Source organism: Macaca thibetana, chromosome 5 (assembly GCF_024542745.1).
Source record: "Macaca thibetana thibetana isolate TM-01 chromosome 5, ASM2454274v1, whole genome shotgun sequence".
Classification (NCBI taxonomy): domain Eukaryota; kingdom Metazoa; phylum Chordata; class Mammalia; order Primates; family Cercopithecidae; genus Macaca; species Macaca thibetana.
Genome location: NC_065582.1, coordinates 34,138,252 through 34,160,603, shown reverse-complemented (window position 1 = coordinate 34,160,603; position 22,352 = coordinate 34,138,252). Strand labels below are relative to the sequence as shown.

The 22,352-nt window shown below is 37.6% G+C and overlaps 1 protein-coding gene across 8 annotated transcripts in view; it reads left to right on the top strand.

The window, feature by feature from the left end:
• The first annotated feature begins 9,221 nt into the window (after window positions 1-9,221).
• The window catches only part of GUCY1A1 (guanylate cyclase 1 soluble subunit alpha 1), a 67,812-nt gene continuing 54,681 nt past the window's right edge, over window positions 9,222-22,352 (top strand). For 3 of the 8 annotated variants that reach the window (XM_050791264.1, XM_050791269.1, XM_050791261.1), the window contains exons 1-2: window positions 9,379-9,871; window positions 9,997-10,070. The gene's annotated coding sequence lies outside the window, so the exon portion shown is untranslated. Of the gene's footprint in view, window positions 9,872-9,996; window positions 10,071-10,320; window positions 10,589-22,352 lie in introns of those variants that run through there. The other 5 variants (XM_050791267.1, XM_050791263.1, XM_050791265.1 and 2 more) reach the window with 5 other exon arrangements.

Genomic DNA, 22,352 nt, shown 5'->3' with positions numbered 1-22,352 from the left:
CTTTTAATGAAAAATATCAAACATAAATCTTTAGTAAAAATAATAGCAAGCATGTAGTTCATTCTTTACACAAAACAGATAAGATTATAAATTGATTAAAATATTAAATGATCTGGCAAGTGGTATTAGTCACAATTAAATAACTCATTCTCTGAAACCCAAACTCTTGGGAACATATCAAAGAAAAATATAGGACATGCGGACTATTTACAAAGTTGTTCATCTGTTTTTAATTATGTGTTGGAAATAACTTTAGTTTGTAGCTTTTTGCTTTATTCGTTTTGAGGAAAGGAAGTACTTAAAGTTTATCACTCTATTTTTTTGTATTTGACCTAAACATTTTACATATTTGTTGTTTTTTTCCTCACTATTGTTTCTTGGCAGTTAGATCTTCTGATTGGAAATTGTTCTTTCTGTACTACGTCTTTAGAAATTATTTATAGGAGGTATGTTGGTTTTAAAATTTCAAAGATTAACTTCTTTCCATCCCCACCAACCATTTCTTCAAAGTCAATTTTGCTAAATATAAAATCCTAAAGACAGTAATTTTTCTCTCAGCATTTCTCACACTATGAAGATTGTCTGTTTTCTTCCACCTTTAATTATTTCTGTTACACAATTTGCAAAGCTGATAGCCAATCTAATTGTCATTCCACTATCCGCAGATGCAGGTGATCTGATTTTCTCTCTGGTTGCTCTTAAGATTTATTTATCTTTGTTTGGTCCTTTTACCAAATGTATTTGTAAGTGGATTTTTAGATATTTTAAAATGTATTTATCTTTCTTGGAAATTGTTGGACTAAGCAAAGGATGGGTGACTGAACTAAATTCTGGAAACTCTTAACCACTATCACTTTGAATACTGCCTTGCCACTAAATTGCTATGCTCTTCCTATAGTACCTTTCAAACATCTTAACCTATCCTTCATATTTTCATCCATCTTTTTGTCTAAATTCAGTATTTCTTTATATATATTTTCCAGTTCATTAATTTTATCTTCAGTTTTATCTCATTTATTTAATACATTCATGAAACTTTATTCCTAATTTTTGTGTTTTTAATTTCTAGGAGTTCTTTCTGGTTTTAGTTTCAAACTGGTCAAGTTATTTATTTGGTTTCTTTGTTATACTATAAATACATTTTATTTAAATATATATATACATGTATACATATATTAAAAAACATATATTCTGTTTTGAATAATTTCTGCTTTTATAGTCCTTGTTGGTCTGACTTAATTTCTTTAGTTCTCCTTTCTATGATTTATGGCAGCTTTTTCCCTCATGTATTTGATAACTTCCTTATTACAGACTCATTTTCCCTGATACTGTATTTGTAGTGATTATTTGAAGCTTATCTTTAAAGTGTATTTTCCTAGTGAGGATTACTGTTTGCTTCTGCCTGGCTCCTGGGGCATTCTCAACACATGACCATTTCAAATATAGTTTCTGCCTGGGGATTTTCAACCTACAGAGTTACTATAAATTTCTAATCAAAAACCGTGTAAGTAGAGGCTTGTGATCAGAAATTTTCAGTAGAGATGTGTTTCTTCCCCTGCTCCATTGTGAGCCAATACTTAAAGACACAAGGTACTTTGTGTGAAAACACTCTCCTTCCCCACCCAAGGTTACTATTAGTGTGCTGTCATTTTTGATTTGCACAGCTAGTTTTGTCTTCTCTCTCCCCTGCACATGTCACCTGATAACCTAGGCTCTAAGCCCACCAGGTATAAGTAGATGACCTCAGGGCAATTGCCAGATATCATGCTTGCTTACCAATGGCACCCTATCTCCTTGTTTCTGGTCTCAGCACATTACCTTTTCTGAACAGGCAGCCTGGTTAAGCCTTAAAAGCATATTTAAATTTTTATTCAGCCTGTCAGCTTTTCAGCACTAGGAAGGGTTTCTCTGCACATCTTCCATAGTGTTGGAAAAGGAAAGCTCCTTGCATTAATTTTACAATGAGACCAAAATAGAATACTCTAAAAAGTAATAAGAAAGATTTGCTAAGACGTTATTTCTCTTAGGTAATATTGTCAACTGTTTAAACAAAGTATTTTATAAATATGGGAGCGGCAGCCATAGCTGTCATTTTCATAAAATGAGATTTCAACAAGCCTGCCTCTGCATAATTTGCCTTTTCCCTATGTCAAAACAGTTCTCTTTACTTTCAGACTTGAATCAGTTTCTATTTTCTTTTTTTAAACCATGGCTCAGGATATGCCTTTTGGCCCTGTCTGCTGAGACTATCATTTAAGAGTATCTCAGTGTTTTTGGCTGCCTTTTACAGTTTTGAGATCTATGTGCTTCCCTTTTTCCAGGAGAAGCAGCAGCCATGAAACTCACTTAGGAGCTAGGTTCAAAGAAAACAGTTTGACTTCTAAGGCACAGTGAGAATCAAAAGCAAAACTCATACCCATTCATTAAATGTTTCTGATACAGTTACATTAGCTCATTAATACAAAACATCCCCAGTTAGTGAGCGTCCTGTGTAAGAATAATGAAAATTTCCTGGGCTTATTTTTACAGGACAGCTTAATTTGGCATATTATTTTTCTCATACCATATTTTGTAGCTTTAAGTTATGAAAGTATAATCTAAGAAGTAGAAAATGTTTTATCTCTTATAATATTTTTAAAGAGATGGTACTTTAGCAAATAAAGGCTACTTTTAAAAAAAATTATTTGAAAGTTTACAAACTGTCTTTTTATGCAGATGACTCTCTCTTTCCTATAGATCAGAAGCTCATATTACTTTGGAATATGTCTTAAAATATAAGGGGTCATGCTCATAATCTCCACAATAAAAAAAAAAACCTCTTCTATAATAATTTTGAGTAAATGTGATGTTCTTTTAACGCTGTTATGTTTTTAACTCTATTTCAACTCAGCTATGCAAGACCTCCTGAACTAGCAGACAGCCATATGGTTGAGGAAGATGTTTGGAGCGTCAGCTTCAGGAGTTTTCAGGTTGTTTATGTATCCAGTGTTTAAAAATAGAAGACGTTAAAAATTTTCAACTCTCTGTAAAAGGCTTTCATTTAATCAACGATTACTTTTGAATAGGTTGTGCCATGAAAGGAAGCACGAATAAGACAACTTTTGTGACATTTGAAGAATCGGGAGAAAATTACCTGAGTATATTTTCCTTAATATTTTCTTTTGTAAGTAACTTTATTGAATATATTTCCAGTGCTTTGCTGACCTGCTTAAGTTTCTCTCTCCTTCCCTTCCTCCCTCCCTCCCTCCCCTTCTTCCCTCCTTTTCTACAAATGCAAAATTAAATGAAAACACAAGACACCTATGTAGTTAGCCATTCTATTAGGAAATCAAGCTATTGAAACTCATTCTCCACTAGTCACTTAGTAGCTGAAATTAATGTTAAGCAAAGACATCAAGAGATCAGTTTGATGTGCTAATGTTGAAAACTCAAGCCTATTATATAATGGCATCACCAGAGTGCAAACGCCCAAAGGCTTCTTCAATAAGATTACAGTCTTGACATTTTTAGTGTTTGTGTGATCCTCAACTCTCAGAATGATCTACAGACGCTTGTTAAAATATAGGTTTCTAGAGCCTACTCAAATAATATGACTTAATAAATCTGAACTGGTGATCGTTATTTTGATAATTCGCAAGCTCCTTTCAGAGTAGCCAGAATTATTAATACTCCAGGCTTATGAGCCAGATTGCCTGAGTTTGAGTCCTAATTTTGCCACTTCCTAGCTGTGTGATTTTGGGAAAAATGCTTAATCTCCCTATACCCCAATTTTCTCATCTGTAAAGCTGACATGATAATGATGCTCACCTTCAAAGGGATTTTAGGGGAAACAGATAATGCAATGCATACAAAGTGCTTAGAATAATGCCTGGTGGATAATTATCATCCTATTATGTTAACTATTATGATTAATGATGATTATCTCTTGACAATTAAAATGTTAGAACAACAGCAAAGAGATCATTCGTCCTTATTTTGATAAATTTTTTCTTTGATTGGCACCTGGCATTAGTTTTCTATGCAAAAAAAAAAAATAGTAAAGTCAAAGACTCATAAAACACAGACTCTGTCTTCAAATGGCCAATTATTTTGCAAAGTCTAGAAATTTCTTAAGAAACAAGATAGGGAATGAGTACTAAGCTAGAGGAAAAAAAAATATATTGAAAACAGAGTGTTGTTGAACCAACTTAGAATGAGAGCTTAACTACAGCTATCTTTCCATGGATTTTCTTTTCTTTTTTTTTTTTTTAAACAGACATAATTTCTTCGTATGGCTGAAGCTTTCTTTTGAAACTGATCGTTTGAGATATTTTGTGCTGAAATATCTTGAGTTACACTCAAAAACACCTTTGAACAAGTTTCGAAAACATTTATTTTGCAGTAGCCATTAATTCATTCATCTTACTTTTTTATATGACACTGTAACCACTCTACATTTTTTCAATATTCCAAAATCATTGAATTTGTAAGTTACTTCTATGATGGAGTATTTTTGAAACAGCATTAAATATGTCAGGGCCTACAGGATGCCATTTTGTTTTAATTCAAAGTGCATACAATTTATGGAACACTAGTGCCTATGAAATGATATCAGGGCTAACTATTGGTAACTAAAAGAGTCGGTATAACTATTATTTTAACATAAGTTAAACATATAGAGGTCTTTTGTATCTAGACATGTAGCAGGCTTTTCAAATATGAGAAATGATAAAATCTCTCAGACTTGCAAAGTAAAAAGACATGTTTACCATGACAAAAGATGACATAGCATAATTTGCAGTGTGGATAGGTTGAGGATTTCCCACATAAATTTCCCAGTTCTGGTTCCTTTTGGCTTAACAGTTCTTCCTTCAATCTTCCTCTTTTTTCTCACATTTTACAATAAATAGCAAGAAGAAAGTAGGCTGTGCCTTCACCATTTTGCTTAAAAATCTTCTCAGTTAAATATCCAAGATCAATATTTCCACATATCTGTGAGACATAATTCGGCTAAGTTTTCTGCCACCATATACTGACATATTAGTCTGTTCTCACCCTGCTAATAAAGACATACTTGAGGCTGGATCATTTTTAAAGAAAAAGAGGTTTTATGGACTCACAGTTCTACATGGCTGGGGAGGCCTCACGATCATGGTAGAAGGTAAAGGAGGAGCAAAACCACATCTTACATGGCAACAAGAAAGACAACTTGTGCAGGGGAACTCCCATTTATAAAACCATTAGATCTCGTGAGACTTATTCACTACCAGGAGAACAGTATGGGGGAAATTGCCCCTGTGATTCAATTATCTCCACCTGGCCCTGCCCTTGACATGTGGGGATTGTTAAAATTCAAAGTGAGATTTGAATGCAGACACAGCCAAACCATATCAACTGAGGATCTCGTTTCCTACAATTTCCAGTAACACTTTTCTCATTTCCACCTGTATCCTGTTCAATGCACTTTTAATGTCCATATTTGTATCAGCAGTGTGTTCATGATAATTTATGATGATTTATATATTCCCTAAGATGATGCAGATTTTCTCTACCATGCCTCCTACTTTCTTCTGAGGCCTCACTAGCAGAGTTAACATCCACATTTCTACTAACATTGTGTTCAGGGCAATCTAGGTTTTTAAAATGCTGGCTCCACACAATTCTTCCGGCCTTTGTCATTGCCCAACACCAAAGACACTTTGACATTTAGTTTCCTATTACTATTGTAATGAATTACCCCCAAACTTAGGGCTTAAAGTAACACACATTTATTATCATACATTTGTGGAAGTCTGAAGTTTGAAATGAGTCTCATTAGACTAAAACCTACGTGATGGCAGGGCTATTTTCTGTTCCAGAGACTCTAAAAGAGGATAATTTTCTAGCTTTATTCATCTTCTAGAGGCTGCACACATTCCTTGGCTAAGCCCTTTTCTGTTTTCTTTCTTTTTTGCTTCCTTTTTTTTTTTTTTTTTTTTTTTTTTTTGAGACAGTCTCACTCTTGTCACCCAGGCTATAGTACAATGGTGTGATCTCAGCTCACTGCAACCTCCGCCTTCCAGGTTCAAGTGATTCTCCTGCCCCAGCCTCCTGAGTAGTTGGGATTATAGGCACCTGCCACCATGTCCAGCTAATTTTTTGTATTTTTAGCAGTGATGGGGTTTCACCATGTTGGTCAGGCTGGTCTCGAACTCCTGATCTCAGGTGATCCACCTGCATCGGCCTCCCAAAGTGCTGGGATTACAGGCATGAGCCACTGCACCTGGCCCCCTTTCTATTTTCAAAGCCAGAGATTGCTGATCAAGTCTTTCTAACATAGCATCACTCTGACTCTATTGTTTTAATCTTTCTTTTACAAGGACCCCTTTGATTGCAATGGGTTCACCCACCTAATCTGGAATAATATTCCCATCCCAAGACTAGCTGATTAGTAACCCTAATTCTATCTGCATCCTCACTTATCTCTTGCCATGTAAAATTGCATATTGACAGGTTCTAAGGATTAGCAGGTAGACATCTTTGAAATGCCATTATTCTACCTACCACTGTATTTACTGCTCACAAACACCAATTCCTTGGCAAAAATATAGTGGACAACATTTCTGTTACCATCAGAATCTCTTCTAGTCCAGGCTGCTTCGTGAATGTCTGTACCAGGACTAGAAATGTGTGGACTCCAACCTAATAAGATCTAGTTTTTCTAACTAAAGCTTTACATTCATACAAAAGAGACATTTTGGAGTCTTTGCATCATCTTACTGCAAGTTACCAGTGTAAACTTTATCTCACCAGGTACGTTAAAACAAATTTAAAATGAATAATACTAAGGAAAGGAGGAAATAAGGAGCCAGAAGTTTATCTTATTTTTCTTATACTTGAGAGGTTATCCTAATTTGGTAAACAATACAATCCATAGTTTGTTTGCTAAAAATAAAACAAAGCTCTGCCCCTGACATATATGTAACACTTCTCTCATTTCTACTCTTTCTGTTCTCTATCTCTTTCTTAATTCCCCTTGGTTTATGAATTTATTATGGTCCACAAAGTCAGTAGAGATGAAACCATTAGTCCCATTACTTTATTTGAACTGACATGGCAATAGTAACCCAGAAAAATAAAGATGCGGGTTCTAAAAAATCCCTGAATTTAGAAAGATTCATACAATGTGTTTTGAGGCTTATCATACTTAATGCCTTGATAGTAGATCAGTGCTTTTCAAACTTTAATGTGCATAGGAATCACTTGAGGATTCTGTTAAATGGATATTCTGATTCAGTTGGTTTGGAGAGGGGCCTGAACTTCTGTACTTCCAACAAGATTGTAGGTTATGGTACACTGCTAACATAGAAACCATAATCTGAGTAGCAAGGATTTAGATACTATCTCTAGTTGCCATTGTCATTTCATTTGCAAGTGTGAAAGTAACCTACATTTAAATGCTCTCGTACTGTTGTCAATTGTGGGTTGTAGGTACAAGAAAAACAAAGCATCTTGAGAGGAAATAAAAATATCTTGAGCTTTTCTGCCAGCACTAACATGGCTAGGGAGATTGCTTTACACTGAATAATTTTCCTTGTTAACATTTTTATTAAGTTGTCATGACAACTTTCTTATTCTCAATAAAGTGGAGAAAAGTTTTAACCCATAAGTCAACTATAAGAAAGAAGACTAGAGCTGGAAGATGATAAAATATTCAGGTATTCATTTATCCACTCAGCAGGCATTTTAGTGAATCCCGTTATGAACCAAGTTCATTGCTAGGAAATTAGGCTGTGAAGATTAGTACTTCCCTAACATCAAGGAACTCTTGTTACTTTTTTAGAGCATATCAAACATCCAGATTACAGAATGTCTTTTGCCGTCACCTTTTGGTGGTTCTAGCCACCCTTATGCTTAGATTGGTTGCTTCCTCTTCTTACCCATTGTCTGACAGTCAGAAAGGACAAAGGAGGAAGAAGACAAGATATTCTCCAGTTGAGGGTCTACCTTTGGTAAAACTCAGTAGCTCTTGGCAGAATGTACTGGGGTTAAATGCAATACTAATCAAGGACTTTGGTGTGCTATAAAACTTGAGAATGGTAAAAGTAGAAATTAATGGGTTAAACAAATCATGTTCCAGAATGAAAGGAATATTGGTAATGGTATCAGTAGGGGAAGACAACAGCAACAACAAAGTCTTTATACAAGCCTGCAACACATGACAACTGTGGATCAGGCATCTGAACCGGCCTATCTTTCCACCATATCTTCCTACACTTTTCTTTATGTACTTTTTATTTTTACCAGATGGTATTACTCCTTGTTTCTTGAATAAAAGTGCCATGCCTTTCCAATCTCTATATGTTTGCTCACAAGTTTCCCTCTGTCAGAAAAAAGCAAAAACAACAAAAACGTCCTCTATTTTATCTTTTTTCAAATATGACCAATCCTTCAAGTCCTATCTCTAATACTGTTCCTTTATGAACGCTGTCAGACACTATCTCATTTTCTTCTGAATGTTCGTAGCATTTAATCTACTTAAAAATAGTATGACTTCCCTCTTCCTTTTACTAATGAATTACTGTGTATTTTTTTAAAGTTTTCTTCTACATCTGAAGTTCTAAATATTCTTAGTACAAATGTCCTGCTGATCTAAGAGAGTATCATGGGTTAAATGTAGAGGAAGAGAAGTTTCTGAGATGGCAGGAAGGCAAAAGTTTCTGTGGCTACCTGTGCTTACATTGCTGACTTTCTTAACTGTTCCTGACTTATTTAAATGTATTTTTTTCCTGATTCTGATTAATGTTCACTATGAGGCAATCACAGTATGCAAGACTGGGAGAAAGTCTGCAAATGTGATGAGCTTAAAATGGGACCAGATTAGATGGTGTATTTGGGGAAGATATAAAAGAGGAAGATAACCATGAATTGAACTGAATTGAAAAGGGATCACATAAAGATCATAATTAATTGTTACTTCACAATGGAACAGCATGATGGGATTTTTTTAAGTCAGAAAGGTGACTAAAAGCATACTATCACAACACACACATCGGTAACAAATAGAACTAAATGCATTGAACCAGGCAGAAGCCAGACCTTACTGAAAATATGTAAAATCTCTGTAACCATAAAATTGCATCTGCAAATGAGTAGATTGGCTTCAAATCTGAAAACCAGGACAAGAATGTCATCAGCACAGATGTCAACTTCCCAGCAGAAATGTTGGAGTTTTTAACTGTGGAAAACTACAGTTTCTCTGGACCAGTGCATAGTGGAGAAGACATGTTTTTGTTTTTCTTTTTAAGTGGGCCAAATTTTCCTGGAGTCCCCTTCAATTTTTGCCTTTCTCTCTTTTTTTTTTTTTATTTTGGTCCCCCGCCCCAGGTCTCTGTCTCCACACAGTAATTGCTGGTATGGCGATTGGGCGGCTGCAGAGACCAGGACTCAGTTCCCCTGCCCTAGTCTGAGCCTGGTGGGTGGGACTCAGCGCAGAGTCAGTTTTCCAGAAGCAGGTTTCAGTGCAGAGTTTTCCTACACTTTTCCTGCGCTAGAGCAGCGAGCAGTCTGGAACAAACCCAGGCGGAGGACACCTGTGGGGGAGGGAGCGCCTGGAGGAGCCTAGGGACCCCAGCCCTGCGTGATCTCACCATGGTGCGTTTTCGCTGCTACTTTCTTTTTCAGTCTTTCGGCGCAGAGAAGGGGAGGAGGCGGGGAGAGGTTTGAAAAAATCGAATGGCTTATGGAAAGGAACTGCAAGGGTTCCTTTGGGGTGATCAAAGAGGGAGACACAGATAGACACAGAGAGACAAAGGCAAGGAGGACTGTCTGGGAGCGACGCGGGCGATACAGTTTCCGAGGCACGCAGCGTCCCGCCCAGCCTGTTGAGCAGGTAGACACGAGCGACCCAAGCGTAAGTGCCGCTGCCGCGAGTGCCCAGGGTGCACTCGCGCGGGGACCCACAGGTGCCACTGCAGGGTCCCCTCTCCCGCTCACCGCCTGCCACCCCTGACGCCCGCTCTCTTTCTCCCTTCGCAGTGCGGATTTGCGAAGGGCACCCTGGAGCTGCTAGAGATCCGCAAGCACAGCCCCGAGGTGTGCGAAGCCACCGAGTAAGTGGTCTCTGCATCCCCACGCGGTCGGGGCTCTTCAGACAGGCGGTCCCTCTTCCGGGACCCCGGCTTGGGCTGGGTCTCCTTCCTCTCCTGAGAAACCTTCCGTACGCTCCCAGCTGCCCAGCCCTGGGGAGCCAGGGCCGGGTTCCCACGCTGGGGAGGAGCGAGAGGAAAGGAGACGACGCCCGGGGGGCCGGCCCAGGGCCTGGGGCCCTTCGGGACCCGCGGCGCCCGAAGGAGGAGCACTGACGGGGGTGGGCGCCGGGCAGCGCCGCGCCGGCTGCTGCGCTCGGGGCCGGGCCGTGAGAACGCGCGGGGCGCGCTGGGGCCGCTGCTCTCCCACGGCCAGGGCGCCCGGGCCGCAGAGCCCGCCAGCCCCATGTAGCACTGCGGCCTCCAGCGCGCCGGCAGGCAAGCGAGCGGGCGCAGCAGGGGGATGCCTGGACCCCGGAGGCAGCAGGGCTGGAGGCGGCGGCAGGCTTCAGGGCAACTTCACCCGGCCGGCTGCGGCGTGGGTAAGAGGTGCGTCCTCCTCCACAGCAAACGCTGCGATCGCCGGGCTGCCCAGAGAAGGCAGCCGGCTAACTTCCAGCGGCTGCCCAGCAGCTCCCTGAGGTGTGCGCGTGTGTGCGAAAGAGACACAATGATTTACTGCTTGGCAGTCCCATTTCTGTTTTCGTTAGGACTGCAGCTCTTGGAGAAACCGTGAGGAGGGGGCCACCGCGGTCTCCGCGCCTATCTGCACCCTGTCGCCCCAGCTGCCTGACAGTGACAATGGTGTGAGGGGCTGCGTTGCAATGTGGTCATGTGATTTCAGGCTATGGATTTCGTGCGTCTTTCTTTGCTCACTGATTTTCACATGGTTATTCTTTCATTTTGCACTCCATAAACAGTTTACATCTTCTGAAGTAAGCCAGAAGGTTGTACAGCTCACTTAACGATGACTGGTTGAAGGCACTTGATTTTCAACCTATGGAAGCAGTGCTGAGTTCTAAATAGAATAGATTTTTTTTTTGATGTCATTTGAACTTCATTTACAACGTATCAATAGTGATATTTTAGGATCAGTCCTCCTATGGTGATTTCACTAAATGCCTATTTAATGAATTATTGATTTGATTTCATTACATCTCTGCCACTTACTAGGACTGTCTTTGTAGGAACATCAAACTTTCCTGTTACATATAGGTAAGCGTTGAAGCACTTGAGGTAATTTTTTTTGGTTTTGGTTCGTAGTGTAGAAGTGGTCTGTTGCTTTTCCTAAAATGGCTATACATATTTTTTCTTTAAGAGTGATAATTTCAGGTGTCCTATTATGTACAGTGCTAAAAAATCAACACGTTATGATAGCAACGATGTAACCAAAATAAGCAACACTTGATTTGTCTGAAAGTTATATATATAAGCTTTATTATTCCTTCAGTGTAAGTTGTCTATGCAGTCTATGCTTTGTTCAGCCATTAAACAACTGGGTCTGTGGATCTCTTCAATGGGGCCGTGAAGTCCCTAAAATTGTATTTAAACATTAGAGTGGCTGCATTTTAAGGGAGATAGTACAGAGTCAAATATCCAAAAGGGACCTGTGCCCTAATAGAAAATTAAGGACCACGGGGTAAAAACACGTAAGCCACATTTTTTCTTCTTAAAATAACAGGCTGTCTACGTACAGCCTGCAGACATAGGCTAGAAGGAAAATTCTAGAACAATTAAATGGTGTTACAGTAGTTAAATATTTCACATAAAATAGACCAGATGTATGTATTTTTGTGTATTAGGAAACAGGTCTCTGAAGTTTAGTAGAAATTTGTAATTAATAGATGACCTTATATTTATATTTATAAGGTGTATTTATACTTTATATTGTAAGATCGCTTTCTATTATATGACAGAAAATAAAAATCATATTTTGTCTTTGAAATCCAATCAAAATATAAAGTATTTATACTTGGTATGATGTCTCATAATTTATGAAATATAAATAGCCCCTTAAAGGTCTTGCTTATAGATTTCAAGTATTAAATAACATGATTAAAATAGTTTTCTGTCATTCAGAGAATGAGGAAGGAAATGTAAAAATATTTTATTTATTTATGGCAATACCAAAAACTAAAAAAGTATGGAAAACTTCACAATGCTTAGTACTTATAACTCTTACAACTGTGACATTAAGGGATCTTTCTTAAGACATTTTGAAAAGCTATTTTAATATTTCACTACAAACTTAAGTGATAATATTAAAATTAAAGTATATCTATTACAAATAAATCAATACAATATTTTGTGACCGAATTTTAAGAATTTTGTCATAGATATTTTTCAAATGAAATTGAAAACAATTAAATCTGTATTTAACATCACTTTTATTGACAAATTGAGATATTGTGTGACTTCGAATTTTTTCAGAAACTATACAAGGGAAATTAAATCCTGCATTTACATTTGCTAACAATTAATTAGTGTGGACTGAGGAGAATATTTATTTCTTTACAGGTTAGTTTAAAATAACATGATGTGTACTTGGGGTGAAGTAATGTCCTGGCTATCCTGAATCATATCTGCTCCTTTTATTTTCTTTCAGAACTTTGAAATGTCTTACCTATTATATATGTATTTTTTCTTCTTTCCTGGATTCGTGCCAATAGGCTTCATCTTCCTATAGCCTCGAAGGCTTACAGAGGATGAACAGAGTTATTTGGGAAGAGTGAAGGAAGAGCTGTAGAGCGGACTTCCCCCTCAGCCCACAGTAGGAGAGAGTGGCTACGTCTTAAAACTTGAGAGACTCTGGAGCAGGCTCTTCCTTGCCACAAGAATGTGCCTCACAGCCTGTAGTTTCTAACTTCTCTTATATGGCATGCTTTCTGGCCATTAATAATGTTTCATTAAAACAAATCCTCCCTTTTATAAAATTGAGGCCAACTCAAATTAATTAACTCACATACCGAGTCCTCTATCTCATCATACTGAGAATTAGCAGGAAGTCGACAGGAGACCGTGGCTTTGAGAGTGAACACCTTCTTGGGGGAAGCTAATGGGGCAGACCCATTTCTTAATCCTGAACTTTTTATTCTAGGTTCAGCCTATCTATTTATCCTCTTTTGCTATGTCACATGTCATTGAAAGAACCTGTTTAAATGTCTGCATCTCCCACTAAACTCAAATCTCCTTAACGATATCCAATGTTGGATCCATAGTGCTTGGTGCATAGTAGGTGTCTAAAGAGCTTAACATTGTTGTCATTGTCATTCTTGAATTAAGGCTTGTTTATGCCTTGATGCTACCACATGGAGCTATGGTCTTGGTGACAGAGACCCTTATGTGCTCGTCTGTCATATAGTTTGTAGCCTCTTCAGAATTGCTTGTAAACTGTTATTTATTTCACCAACAATTTTAACTCTGCTTCAACCCTTAAATCTCTTGCCATTAGACCTACAAGAACCTGCCTTCCCAATGTCAGCTTCACTTGTAATGTTTGCTTTACCTTCCTTGCTGTTGATTTAGCTGGACAAAGAGACATAGCTGTATCTTGTGGCCAACTACCAATTGCTTCACTCCAATGTCAGCTTAGAGGATACTAAGCAGTGCTATGCAGTTATTTATTCTTTCTTAATTTCATATCAAATTCTCCATGGTACATATTCTGGATTTTTTCCAGGTTTTCTAGTCTACCCAGATTATCTCCACTCTTCATTCTTAGCAGAGGACCATACTTTTTAATTCACAGAGGATATTAAGGTCAGTTTTGTCAAATTATTTGTCAACACTCATCTTGAATACAGTAGGAATTTCCTTGATCAGCTCTGAGCATAGGAACTCTTTTCTTATATTCAACTATCGAATTTGTCTCTATAATATTTACATCTTTAATTTTACCCCTTAGAGTATTATACAAAATGCTTTTACATCTAACAACTCTTAATAGTGTCTAAGATAATAATCAGTTTCTTCAACCCATGCTTATTTACCATGGGTTGAGAGTCTCATTGTTACCAGGGCTTTTCTCTTTTGGATGCACTTCTGTTTTTATGAAAGTATGATCCCCAGAGTCGAACACAGAGGATTGTCCTCTGATATATTTATCTTCTCTGGATATCAACCTGAAATCTGTTCTACTCTTTCCCTCCCTTTTTTATTCACTCATTCAACATTGTTTAATTGTGTGTCTTTTTTGCACATTCTTCTGCAAATACATTTCTTTTCCCCACCGAATTTTTTGTTTGACCACTTGATTTGGGACTTTTTACAAATACTTGCTGCAATTAAATTTGTTACCTTTAGTTAGCCTGCTGTTCCAGAAAGTCAAGGTCTTCTTGGATTCCGAGTCCTTGATACAGATTAGCCATTTTCACCAATTTAGGGGAATTAGCGGGATATAATTAACATCTTCATCCAAGTAACTATCTACGATGCTGAACTGGAACTACCTTTGGCATGTTCCTAGACACCTTCCTTTACGTTAGACTCCCGCTTTACGTTAGTCCATAAATTATTCCTCTTTATCAGGCTGTTCAACCAGTTATATAGTCGAATAATTCTCTTTGAAGTTTACATTCCTTTGTGTGGCTTAAGAGAGTATACTGAGACAGACTTGGTCAAATTCCTCCCTGAAATGAGTCTCTACTTTCTGCAGAATAGATGTCGAGTAACTGCTATTAAAAACAAAAGGAGATAACTAGGTTAGTTGATAAGGATAGGTTCCTGTGACCTCTCTTTAGCTTGTAGATAATAGCACTTCACATTTTGAATGCTTGCATGCCATGTTTTTAATCATCTCTTTGGAATAGTTCCTGCAATTAATGTCCAGCTCTCTAAATTGTAGCTGATGGAATCCACCTTCCCGATTTTGAAAATTGAGGTAATGGTTGGACTCTGTCAACACTTCTCTTCACTGTAATATTTTTACAGATTGCTTTAACAATTCCTTTATCTTATCAACGTATGCTTTCAGTATTTTGTAGTGTAATTTCTCCAAATTAATGGATTTAAACTCATTTAGAATATTTGATGTCATTCTATATTCTGGGCCTTAAATTTGTTATTTTTAGTTTTGTCCTACTTTTATAAGTATGAATATTAGTTTCTTAAGGAATGGATATGAAACAAAACAAGAGCAGAGTGGTTCTGCCTGTTTGTTCATGTACTGTGATTTGAATATCTTTATCCAGTGCACTCTTCCTACATCTAATAAAAATGCCATAACCACCACTTTATCTGGCAATCATAGCAAGAATTAAAAGGATGTGTTTTCTTGTTTTTGTAAGCTTCAGCTTATTTTATGTCTTACATTTTATAACACTCTTCTTAGAGACTCAGCTGCTATTTTGTACTTCTCTCAATAAAGTTTGTTATGGATTATGCTTGTCACTGAGGAAGATACAAAGCAAAGTTTATGACACACACTCCTTGACTTGAAGGAATTTAAAGTCTGCATGAACAAAACCAAGAAATAGTCTCAGAATTATACATGTCAGCACTTGACAATGAGCATAATATTTGTAGAATAGTTTTAATAAGTTTTAAAGAAGTTAGGAGAAGGAAGAGAGTTTGGTAAGATGGAAATATTGAGTAAGGCTTTCCAGAGGAGATCTAAGACTTAGCTGAGGTTTTAAAACAAGATCAGGATGTTGGACATCATAGGACCTGTAGGATTTAAATGTGGCAAATAGTAGGAAGAGTATTCTAGACAGAGGAAAGGAAAAGATTCACTGCAGGGATCAGATGTGTTGGGGCTGTGTGTGTGTATTTGGTATGTGTATGTTTGCCCTGTGTATGGCAGAACGGGCAATGCTAAGCCTTCCCAAGTCATAGCTTTGAAGTATTTGTTTGTGGAGAACACCACTTTTCCATTTCTAGCTTTTCGTTTCCCCTTGTTCAATCTTTGTGAGGTCCGCACCTACTCATCTTGTAGATCTCAAACTAAGCTCTGCTGCTTAAAACCTTTCCTCGACCTTCCAAGCCTAAATTGCATGCCTTATTATGTTTTCCTGTAACACACTGTGCTTCCTCTGTAGAATTATTATGATATGAATAATTACTTGCTGAATTTTTACTATTATACTGATACTTGTGGAAAGAGGTACCATTTCTGTTTAGTTCTCCATTTTATACACAGTCATTGAATACAAGTGCTCAATGGCTCATAAGCACTCAGTGAAAATGTGTGCTATGGCCGGGAGTGGTGGCTCACGCCTGTAATCCCAGCACTTTGGGAAGTCGAGGCAGGCGGATCACCTGAGGTCAGGAGTTCAAGACCAGCCTGGCCAAGATGGTGAAACCCCATCTCTACTAAAAATACAAAAATTTAGCAGGGCATGGTGGTAGGTGCCTGTAATTCCAGCTACTCAGGAGGCCGAGGCAGAGAATTGCTTGAACCCGGGAGGCGGAGGTTGCAATGAGCCAAGATTGCACCATTGTACTCCAGCCTGGGCGACAGAGGGAGACTCCATCTCATCTCAGAAAGAAAGAAAGAAGAAAGGGAGGGAGGGAGGGAGGGAAGGAAGGAAGGAAAGAAGGGAGGGAGGGAGGGAGGAAGGGTGTGCTATGCTGAGCCTACTTGGAACAGTGAAGTTATATGGAGAATACTTGTAAAAAAATGTTTAAAATAAAGAAGGGTTGGATTACAAGTCCAGGATTTTCGTTCTTTATACGCTTATTCTAACAGATTTTTTCTATTTTTAAAATTTATTTCTTTTTATGTCTTAAGCTTTTTTATTAAAAATAAAGACAAAAACACACACCTTAGCCTGGAGCTACACAAGGTCAGGATCTTCAGTTTCACTGTCTTCCACTGCCACATCTTTTCTCACTGCAAGATCTTCAGGGACAATAACATGCATGGAGCAGTCCTCGCCTATGATTACAATGCCTTCTGGAATACCTTCTGAAGAAACTGCCTGAGGCTGTTTTATACTTAACTTATTTTTTTAAGTAAAACTAGTACCCTCTAACAATAAAAGGTATAGTATAGTAAATACATAAACCAATAAAATAGTACTTTATTATCACTATCGAGTTTTATATACTGTACATAATTGTATGTACTATGCTTTTATATGGCTGGCAGCACAGTAGGTTTGCCTGCACGAACATCTCCACAAGCATTTTAGTTATGTGCTATGACATTACAATGGCTGCCAGTCACTAAGGAATGGGAGTTTTTCAGCCCCATTATAATCATATGGGAACATGATTGTGTGTGCGGTCCATAGCTGACAGAAACATTGTTATTTGGTGTGTGACAGTATATGCACTGGAATTTTTAGCTGCTTATTGTTTTCAATTTGCAATCACTTTGCAGCTTCAAATATGCTCATTATAAGCAGTTAAGTGATATGTGGTTTTTATTACAATATTAAGTTAATAAAATATGTGACAAGGAATTTCAGTATTCCATAGTATAACATGAACTTTTAAATTGTGTATTTGTGAGCATAAAGTCATATCAAGATCTTTAGCACTATATGTGAAGTATTTAGAGAATTACAAATGTAGCATTGAAGGAAATGTGGGTAAATGCAATAAAATTGTCAGTACACGAGTTGTAAAGCAAGATAGTCATATATTAGATTAGCACTATACATTTATAAATATGATTAGCAAAAGGCAGGCTTCCCAGTGAAAACAAACATCTTTGGGTAAAATTCTATTTCTTTTAATGTTTTAAAATATTTGCAGTCACTAATTGTAAGTCATATTCCTCTTTGTCCAGCTCTATCCCAAATAACAATTTAATACACCACAGCATCTATTTCTGCCTCTTTTCTGTGTGACCGGCTCGGAATAATTCATAAGCCCTTGTTGTTTGATCTTATGCTAACAAAAATTCAGCAGTGGTATGTAGGAGAGCTGTGATATGCCTATAAGAGTTTATACTTTGGAGGGCAAATTATCCTAATTAAAGTCACTGCTTTTCTTCTCTTCTCCTTCTCCTCCTCTTTGAAGCTATGAGAGTTTACCTTAACCTAGACTGGTTACCACCTATGGCTTTATGACTTGCCTGCTGAGAGCAAGAAAGCTGTATATGAGGGATATTGCAAGGCCACCTTCCACAAAAATTGCTCTCCTACTTGGTCCTGCCCTATGGCCTAAATCTCCTTTGGGTTGATGTAATCTTTTGGAGTATCTCCCAGAGTCAACAAGATACCTGTTTTACCATGAAGAGCAGCACAACCTGGTTGCCCAATAGCAGTGGTTACTTTTATTATGTTGTCTTCTGCCTTCAATCAAGAGCATGACACTTGGACATAGCTTTTTAAAGTAAAGAGAAAAAGGAAACTGAAAGGCTCAGTATGTGGGGCACAGATAAGAAAATGAGACCTAAATAGGGTGTATTGGGCAACCATACAGGGCTCAAATAGAAAGAGGAAGACCAAAAGAAAGCAAAGAATGTCCTAAGAAGAGCTGTTTTTTTACACTTTTGTTGCCTATTAGTTTTCTTCATTCCTAGGGATGGTTAGGACATTTTTCCACATTGGCATGTTATGGCCTTGATTATCTACCTAAATCAAACCAGAGGAAAATCAGTTTAGTTATTTTTGTCTTAACATTGGATCTGTTTAGCATGTCCTGGAAATTAGTAGTTGCATGTTGTCACCATCTATTTTGTACACAGTGAAAAGGCATTTGGTATGTTTCTATTTACATTCACTGTCCTTGATAAATACTAATTGGCCAGTGACTGTAAGTCTCAAGAATTTTTGCTGCAGAGCATGTGTTAAAACTCATTTTCAGTGGTGTAGGAGTCATGCAGTGTTTATCACTTACATGGGTAATCTGACAGCTGTATTTTCCTGCCTGACTGCAGCTTTATTCTTCATCATTCTCTTCCTTGAATAGTGTGTTATGGTCACGTTGTCTTAGCTGCAATTTACTCCTAACCTTCTTTTTGTTTTCAAGTCTGTGTCTTTGCATTTGTTTTTCTGCTCCTGCAATGACTTACTTTGTTTTCTCTGCCTTGCTATTTTCTGTTTATTCTACAAAGCTCACCTTAAGTGTCACTTTTTCAAGGACATGTTTACCAATGTACTGTACAGGGGCACATGCAGATTCTTCATGTCCCCATCACACCCTGTCATGACATCACACTGAACTGAGTTTGTGTGGTCTAAGTCTGTCCACCCCAACCTTTACTCAAAACATTCCTTAAGGAACTAGGATTGGCTTGTTTTTATTTATTTGCTTTCGTTTTTAATACCTGAGATCTCATCCTTTAGAATGCAGTGATAGGTGCCTAATAAATATTTTTGGCATATGTGAATGAATGAATGAGTGAATAAATAATCAGATGAGTTGATGAAAGATTCTAAGGGAAGACTAGGTAATATGATTATAAGAGAAAGGTCCTGAAGAATACTTGGGAATGGATCCTTTATTCATACGTGATTTTGTTCATCAGCTCATGTGTAGCATCACGGTCATTTGGAAAACATTGGTCCATTGAAATTTACACGTTTTCCAAATGGTGACACACTTTATTATACAGTGTCAGAAGTTAGCCTTCATGACTATCACCACTGATCTCATCAGGAAGTTTTTAGTATTGGATAGCTATAAGCTCACAATGGCAGTTCTAGATAGTGCAGCTGTGGATTGAAAATGTTGTCTGGTTTCCTCTTTTTAAACCAAGAATCCATCCTAATATAAGAAAAAAATCAGGCCAGGCAGGCACCATGGCTCACACCTGAAACCCAGCATTTGGGAGGCCAAAGTGGGCGGATCACCTGAGGTCAGGAGTTTGAGACCATCCTGGTCCAACATGGTGAAACCCCATCTCTACGAAAAATACAAAAATTAGCCAGGCATGGTGGTGGGTGCCTGTAATCCCAGCTACTTTGGAGACTGAGGCAGGAGAATCGTTTGAACCTGGGAGGTGAAGGTTGCAGTGAACCAAGTTTGTGCCACTGCACTCCAGCCTGACTGACAGAGCGAGATTCCATTTAAAAAAAAATGTGTGTGTGTGTGTGTGTGTATATATATATATGTATAAAATATATATATGAAAAATTCAATAGTCTTGGTCTTAAATTAGAACAAATATTAAAATCTAAAATAATAACTGTTTATCTAAAAAATTTAGCAAAGTGGAATTACTTCTTGTATTTATATCTAAGACCAAGAAAAACTTCAAGATTTCAAAATAATAAATTATTAGACAATAATGAAATTACAAACATTATAGCAAGTACACTGATAGTTAGGAAAAATCAAAATAGAAGTTCTGAGAACAAAGTGCATTAATCTCCAAAAATGTACACTTATACTTTAAACCTACTAATTTAGAAAATTCTACACAAATATAAATTCCATTAGAATGATTACATCATCACATGTCATGTAGTCTCTGGAGACCTCTACTGCAATCTGTGAGAGAATGAGAATGAAAAAGGTGCATAATATTAGAGCATTGTTATGAAAATCGTTTTGACGTTGCAGATCCTCTGAAAAGGTCTCAGGACATCCCCAAGAGTTTGCAAACCACATTTCAAGAAATGCTGCTTTAACTCAAATGTGTCTTGAACAAGGTAAACACAAAAGTTTTACAATAATTTTATATCAAGTCCAGTTCATAATAGTGAACATTTCTTAAGTACATATTACATTCCAAGCATTAATACAACTGCATTACTTTAATCAAATCCCTTGAGGAATGTTATATTCTCATCACTGTTCTACAGATGAAAAAAATGATGATACACAGAATAGATAAGTCACTTGCCTAAATGTCACACATTTAATTAATAATGGAATCAGTATTTGTAGCAAGGCGGGGTTCACACTTTTACCTACTGTGGTAATTACTATGGTAACCTTTCTGCCTACATTGTAAGTTTTCCTGATGATTTGTGAATTACCCAGGTTTTGCTCACGAACAATATCATTTGTTGAATGTCTAGCATTTTAAGAAACTGCCAAACTGTTTTCCATTCCCACCAGTATTCTATGAGAATTCCAGTTATTCCACATTGCCAAAAACTCTTGACATTGCCAAACTCTAGAATTTTAGACATTCTGATGAGTTTTTGTTTAATAACTAATAATATTGAGCATATGAAGAAATATTTATTGACTGTTTATATACCTTCTTTAATGAATTGTCTATTCAGACTTTTTGCCCATTTTAAAATGGAATTGTTTCTTTTTTATTATTATTATACTTTAAGTTCTAGGGTACATGTGCACAACTTGCAGGTTTGTTACATATGTATACATGTGCCATGTTGGTGTGCTGCACCCATTAACTCATCATTTACATTAAGTATATCTCCTAATGCTATCCCTCCCGCCACCCCCGTCCCCACAATAGGCCCTGGTGTGTGATGTTCCCCTTCCTGTGTCCAAGTGATCTCATTGTTCAATTCCCACCTATGAGTGAGAACATTCAGTATTTGGTTTTCTGTTCTTGCGATAGTTTGCTGAGAATGATGGTTTCCAGCTGCATCCATGTCCCTAAAAAGGACACAAACTCATCCTTTTTTATGGCTGCATAGTATTCCATGATGTATATGTGCCACATTTTCTTAATCCAGTCTGTCACTGATGGACATTTGGGTTGATTCCAAGTCTTTGCTATTGTGAATAGTGCTGCAATAAATACACATGTGCATGTGTCTTCATAGCAGCATGATTTATAATCCTTTGGGTATATACCCAGTAATGGGATAGCTGGGTCATATGGTACTTCTAGTTCTTGATCCTTGAGGAATCGCCATACTGTTTTCCATAATGGTTGAACTAGTTTACAACCCCACCAACAGTGTAAAAGTGTTCCTATTTCTCCACATCCTCACCAGCACCTGTTTCCTGACTTTTTAATGATTGCCATTCTAACTGGTGTGAGATGGTATCTCATTGTGGTTTTGATTTGCATTTCTCTGATGGCCAGTGATGATGAGCATTTTTTCATGTGTCTGTTGGCTGTATGTCTTCTTTTGAGAAGTGTCTGTTCATATCCTTTGCCCACTTTTTGATGGGGTTGTTTGCTTTTTTCTTGTAAATTTGTTTGAGTTCTTTGTAGGTTCTGGATATTAGCCTTTTGTCAGATGAGTAGATTGCAAAAATTTTCTCCCATTGTGTAGGTTTCCTGTTCACTTTGATGGTGGTTTCTTTTGCTGTGCAGAAGCTTTTTAGTTTAATTAGACCCATTTGTCAATTTTGGCTTTTGTTGCCGTTGCTTTTGGTGTTTTAGACATGAAGTCCTTGCCCATGCCTATGTCCCGAATGGTATTACCTAGGTTTTCTTCTAGGGTTTTTATGGTTTTAGGTCTAACATTTAAGTCTCTAATC